General features: G+C 39.9%; 1 protein-coding gene across 1 annotated transcript in view; it reads left to right on the forward strand.

The window, feature by feature from the left end:
• LOC110029194 overlaps positions 1 to 7,041 on the forward strand; it is a 36,738-nt gene that overhangs the window by 17,530 nt on the left and 12,167 nt on the right. The gene's annotated exons all lie outside the window — the stretch shown is intronic.

Below are 7,041 nucleotides of genomic sequence, written 5' to 3' on the forward strand. Positions count from 1 at the left end.
TCGTTCGCAAATCCGAATCGTGCACTAGAGAGTGCTCCCGATCTCCTCTGCACCTTCTTTCTTCTCCGGAGCTCACAACCCTAGCGCTCTCGATCCTCGTCTTGCCTTCTCCTCTTGTCTGATAACTTCTACATCATTCTTCTCATCTCTCCATTATCTTCTGTCATTCTTCTTGTCCCCCATTTTACTTCTCTGCCATTCTTCTTCTCCCACATTTTACTTTTCTCGCCATTATCTTCGCTGCCCTTTATTATTGCCTGGAACATATGTTTGGAACTCATCAGATTGCTCTCTTTATGGAATTATGACCTTAAACTTTCAACCATTTATGCCTTTAGACTTTCAACCATCTAATTTTTTGTTTAGTTAAATATGCTATATAAGAATTATGCTATTAAATATGCTTTTTTTTTTCAACTTCTTTACGGGCAAATTTGTCTTATCAATCCTCAGTCTTGTCTTGCCAATTCCTCGTGAGGTACCCTTATCAGTCGTTGTAGTCCTAGGTGATTGCCTGACTGAGAACTACCATATGAATGAGGGTTGTTGCCTACTTTGTTTCTGTTTTCTTTTTACCTTCAAAGTTAAGCTTTGGACATCCCCTAGTGACCAATATGGTTATAACTGCATAACGTTACTAATAGCGGGCTTCAGGCCGCTTAAATACCTAGTTATGGTGTGTTTCTCTTGCTCGACTAACTCACACTTCATTTGCAACTGATCAACTTGTGTTGTACACTCTCTTTCACTGATAAGTTCCTCTGTTGTAGGTGGAGTCTCTAAAACATATCTTGACGGTAGTGAGGTAAAATATATTTCTTCTGTATTTCTTTCCTCATCTTTTCTCACTTGGTAATCTTATCACCGCTTTCTCTCTACCCCTACCTCTACAAATTTTCCCACAACAAAGATGCATTCTTTTTCAACTTGATGGCTGTTAATTTTACTCGTTTATCCTCTGTCACTTTTTTATATTCAAATATTCGCTCAACCGATTGTATTCAGTCGATAAAGTCACCCAGATCCATAGCTCCATCGAACTCTGGTAGATTCATCTTGATGCCAAAATCCTTGTGTCCTCCATATGTGGGCTCCTCTCTCTACCTCCTCTAATATTGAATCCCATAATGGCGGGGTCTTTATTCCTCATCAATGATGTCTTTTTTGTGGAATAGATTCAGATTTCTGTCTCTATATTCCCTTTGACTCTCCAGATCGCGGTCGAGGATAAATTCTTCTGGGTTCCATTATCAATCTCTGCGAGCCTCTATTGAAGTTGATGAATCTCTCGTTATATCTTGTCCTAGGTAGGTTCCAACATTTATCTACGTGGTGGCATGATTAGGGTTTGGGATTGGAAAGAGGGTTGAGGATAAGGAAAAAAAAAACAAAATTTGGTTGGGTGGCAAGGTAGATGCTAGGAAACCCTAAGATAGGACTAGGGTTAGGCTAGCTCTTATGCCAATTTATACCAGATTTATTCCAAAATCACAAAACGGAAGCAAATATTATTACTCAAAAATAGATTGGATTACAATCAAGATTCAAACAGAAATAGAAAACACAACAACGTCCATATTCGGCTTAGGTAGGGTAGGAAGATCCCGTGACAGTGATGGTGATGTCGCGATGGCTACTGGCTGAAATAGGGAAGGGTAAGAAACATGTGGCTCGTGGATAGTTACAGGGAAGGGGAGGGGTGATCAACGACTTGGAAATCAAGGAGAGAGATGGTGGAAAGTCTGCAACTAGAATCTGGGAGGTTGGTGGACTGAAAGCTGGAAGATAGAGAGAGGGTAGGAGGTTTGCGGCTGGACTGGGAGGAGGGAAAAGGGATGACTGACGACTATAAAAGGAAAAGAGGGGATAGGGTGGCTGGCTGCTGGACTAAAAAGGTGGGGAGAGGGTGGCCGACAGTTTGAACAGGGAGAACGAAAATTGTGGAGGCAATCAAGGAGATAATCATCACATCGGAGCAGAATACAACCAGAGCACCACCTATTCTTGGATACAACTCTAGCAAGGGGAAACGTTGTGGCCAAAATCTGAAAAAAAAAAAGAACTAAACCCTAACTCTATAAGAAACATATTTATAAGCCCCGCATCATGAACACGTATTAAAATTTTTTAATTTTTATTGAATTATTTATTATTTTATTTTGCATGCCCTAAATTCTGTATATGGCTCGCTAAAAATTTAAAATAAACAATTATTTAAAATCCTCTAAGAATCAATCAAAACTATAAATTCTAAGCCTTTTTAGGCAATCAACAACTCAGTACAAGTTTTTAGTAAGTGATTGCAAGAAGGCGAACAATTCATGTTAATTAAGTAAAAGATGATTTACATGCATATCACTAAGTTCTTGTGTTTCACATTTAAATGTATTTATGTCATCTTACCCATGCATGAATGTATTTCACTTTTAAAAGTCAAGTTAAAAATAGTGATATTTTTATGTGATATAAAAGATTTGGATGGTATTAATGTAAAAGGTAAAGTTTAGGTGTTAGTTATGTAAATACATAAGAATTGGATGGTGCCCCTTAGGGTCTATTTTGGGCAGCTGCAGCTTATCTAGCTTATGCTGATAAACAGCTTATCTTGATAATCTGCTGATGACCAACTGATCCGGATAAGCTGACTGACTATTTTGTTTGTGCGTTTAAAGAACAACCGATTTTGAAAAAATTATCAATCTGCCCCTGTTCTAGATAAGCTGCAGCTATTTGGTTTGTGTTTTTTTGTAAACAACTGATTTGTAGATTTTTTTAGTTAAATGAACAATCTGGCACGTAAACTTGGTATTATTCTAAAAAAACAGCAATATCTACCATTTTGCTATTTCAGAATTAATTAACTCACTTCAGACTCACTTGACACATATAGGCCGCAAAAAATTTGATATTTACAAATTTATCAATCTTCTTAATGCAATCATAAAGGGGAGATAAAAGTGAGATAAAAGTGAAGATTCAATAGATTCAATAACATGAAAATACAAAATATTCTTAAAATCTAATGTTCAAATGTTAAGACAAGAAAATACCAAATATTTATATCACTTAAATATTTTAGAACAATCACATAAGCATAGTTACCTAAACAAAAGTGAAATACACATTAACACGCTAATATGTACTATAATGAGACAAAAAAAAGAAAAAAATAACATGTTAAAATTACAAGGAAAAAATTATAATATTGACTTTAAAATGTAAAAGCATGCCACAATGCATGTTGCCCGGTTCTGACACTTCAAAACTCCAAGCAAAATTGTCGGATTGAGATATCGTAGAAATGGAAACACTCGAACCAGAAACGGTGTTCTAAAATTGTGATACTGACGAACTCCGAGCACCAGTGTCCAGTTGGGATATCATAGAAATGGATGTACTGTCGGCCCACCTAAAGAAATTGCAGTTCTCCTGTCCTTGTGTCCACCGCGGACACATGTAGAATTGTCTCTCGTAACTATGTGACTGGCGTGATGTGAGTGACAAAAACATTAATGCAGCAAAGAAGTTGTTTCTAGTGAAACCTACGAATCTTGGCAGATCAAAAACCGAGAAGTATCAAATCTGAACTAACCAAACATATGGAGTACTTGCCGTATTAAAAACAGAGAAGTTTCAAATCTTTCCGATTCTCTAACGCATCAAAAACAACATTTAGTAAGTAACTGATCATTCCAATTATTAAAACGCAAATACATCTTTCCAGCTTCAACAAAAAACTGCAAAGACCAACTATTTCTGACATTAAAATTGAATAAAATTTAGGAGTAAATGTAAAAATAAGGTATATGGAAAAACCTCAAAGATCTAAGCTACAAAGATCAAAACCAACTGCTTCACGCTTACAATACATAAACGATGTTGAGGTTTATGGATCTAACAGTAACCATGAAATCGCATACATATATAACACCAGAAAGTCACAACCGTTGCCACAAAAATCATTCTCGCAGATCAATGGAGGACGAGAGGGGGGAGGAGAAAAGAAGACGAGGAAGGAAGAAGAAATGGGAGGAGAGGGGGCACAAATTTTTTTTACCAGAATACACCTTCTTGGTAGCTAGGGCACGATCGATAGGGCGAAGAACCAGGGCAAGCGAGAGTAGTGAGCGCAGCGAAGGAAAATAGGATGTCGCAAACGCGATACACAGGCAAAACCCCGCGTTCAGTGTTTACCCTAAACAGTGAAACACGGGTTTTAAAATCGTGGGAGAAACGCATGAACCAAACACCAAGGCGGCGTTTTCAAAAACGCTGCCATACTTTTGGGGCCTTAATAAAAAAAAAACCCGGACAAGTCAGCATATGTGCAGCACATGAAAGGAAACCACAAGAAGCAAACCCATGTGAAAAAATTGTAGGCAGCAGCTGATGGATAGATGGGGCTAGGGGTTTTTACCGAAGCCGAAGTTGGGATATAGTAAAAGTTCCAGGAAATGAAAAACATCTGCTTCTAAATTTGTATTACACTGTAAAGTAAAATCATCAAATAAATCCGATACAATCCAACACTGATTTTCACAAAAAAATTAGGGCAAAATAAATTTCTTTTTTTAATAGCACAAACAATATCACACATAAAAGATAAACACTTACAATTCGAGAGGCAGTTGATATGTCCCAAATTTTACAATTGAGAGGTAGGAAATCTCTACCAAACCTTTACTTTAATACTCAACTACAATCTCGTGCATATCTCTAACACTAACCCTAAACGTATTAGTTTTATTTATGCTAAATAATAATAAATAACAAAAGTCTAAATTGTCCTTAGGCGCACGAAAGATAAAATTGTTATTAGACACTGGCATAACAATATTCCCCTTCCAAAAAAGACATCTTGTCTTCAACGTGGAAATAAGGAAACTGTTGCTGTATCAATTTGTCTTGCTCCAGCTCATAAACTGGTTGTAGTATGGTTCTCACTGTCAACATTTATACACTTGTCATGAATTTCTTTACTTCTCAGAAATCTGGATCATTATTTTCCCCCAATGAAAGTTATCCTTCTTCAATTTCTTCATCGACAACCACAATCAAATTTTCATTCATCACGAATGTCCAGTAGTATCCTGTAAGTCCCATAAACTTTCTCAACTCGTTCCACGTCTTAATTAGTGAACCCTCCAACATTGCCTCCATCTTTGATGAACCCGCTGACACCTTGGTCTTGCACAAGCTAGGGTCACCGCGAAGCACCACCTTCTTCCCCTCCATCCCAATCTCCATGGTCAAGGATTTCCAATCCATCATTGTCTCTTCGATTGTCTATAACCACTTCTTCCCCAGAGTCACATTATTACTTCCTAATTTCAAGGGAAGGAAATCCTCCATCACCTGTATACCTTGTAATGTTAACACCAATCCCTGCAAATTATTGTTGACCTCATTTTTGGTGACGTTTAGTCTTCCTCTTAGGGTTTAGGATCTAGCCTTAGGGATCTCCCTTCGACTATCTTAGAACCTTAAAAATATGACCCGCCTCATTTTACAAGTTCGACCCACTTCTGTTCTCTTTTGTGGTTTCGGGTGTGAGGTGTCAACTTCTAGCACTTAGAAAGATGAAACCGACATGAGGAAACCCAAAAGGGATTCGTATAGGACCTTTCTGAGCCTTAGGGTGGAATTCTGCACAATTCGCACTCCTGCGCGCACAAACTTCGCAGCACACACTCCGAATTGCGGAGAGTCGACACGTCCGATCTCCACAATTCACATCGCTTGCTCTGTTACTTATCAAAGGCTCGAATAAATTTTTTGAAACGATCGATCGCGGGTTAAAATTTTGTGAAGTTTAAATTTTGGCGCATTTTTGATACGATTATTGACGACGTCGTCCGAGCGACCTCGGATGACAAAACAGACTGCACCGACACGTCCGGAACGTCGATTTTGCCTAGTGAGGACATCCATTTTGTTGCGTCGCCGCGCGTGAATAAATCGCATATTATTTAATATATATATATATATATATATTAAATTTATATAAACCAAATTATTTCTTTCCCTCTTTAAGCCCTAAATCCCTAACTCACGCACCCGATCCCCAAATGGTTCGCCCCCGAGCCCTAGCCCGTCCGCCTCTTCCTTCCGCGTCCGTCTCTTCCTCCCGCATTCGCCTCAGCCGAAGATCTCCGGCGCGAGAAATCGACCCGAGGTCCCCTCCTCGTACGCCTGTCGCTCTGCCTAAAGGTTGTTCCCTGTCACCACACGCTCTGTCTTCACCTACTCCAGTCGCGCTCCGGCTTTCCCCTCCCACGCCTCTGCCGTCGTCTTCCACGCCGGCCCACGCGAGCTGCTCCTCTGCGACAAAGCTACGCCGCTGTCGTCATTTCCCCCCTCCCGCTCGACTCTTGTCGCTTCTCTCTGCTCGGCTCACCGCCCAGGTGAGTGCAGGAAACACGTCTCCTCTTCCCTGGCTATATAAATCCCATTTTGGGGAGTTCCTGGGGCTGGCCAAATTTTACCGTGAGTGGGGGGAGGTACTGCCTTTTTTTTCTTCTTCATTCTGTGTGTGTCTTTGAGGCATTGTGAGGGCTTTGTCTTCTCTTGGGTAAAGTTTGAAGGGGAAGGAGGGCTGAAACATCTTGGGGGAAGGTTTACCCCGGATTCATTTGGGCTTGAGTAGAGAAGTGAACATCTTTGTGTAGAGGAGTTCGAGGGTTGGCCGAAACTCTTGGAGAAGGGGGAGGTGCTGCCGGATTTTTGGTTTGCTTGAGCTCCTTGTTTGCTCGACATTTTGGCTGGGTTTCTCGGCCTACCTGCTGGTTCACTCGGTACTCTCGCTTAGTTATTTGTTTCACCACTGAGGTATAAACCCTTTGCTTAATGTCTTGGTATGCTTGTTTGTTGGAAGTTCTTTTTGTGGCAAGGTTTAACCAGCCAGCCTATTAGCATCTCTTTTCCCTCCCTTATTGTTACAAGCTCTGCAATTTCTCGTTTTATTGAAAATGGCATCAAATACATATGGTTTTAGTATTGGATTTTAGGTGGAGGTTTTGAATGGCATGCTATACCTTCCTT

This window comes from Phalaenopsis equestris, unplaced genomic scaffold, assembly GCF_001263595.1.
Source record: "Phalaenopsis equestris unplaced genomic scaffold, ASM126359v1 Scaffold000552, whole genome shotgun sequence".
NCBI lineage: Eukaryota > Viridiplantae > Streptophyta > Magnoliopsida > Asparagales > Orchidaceae > Phalaenopsis > Phalaenopsis equestris.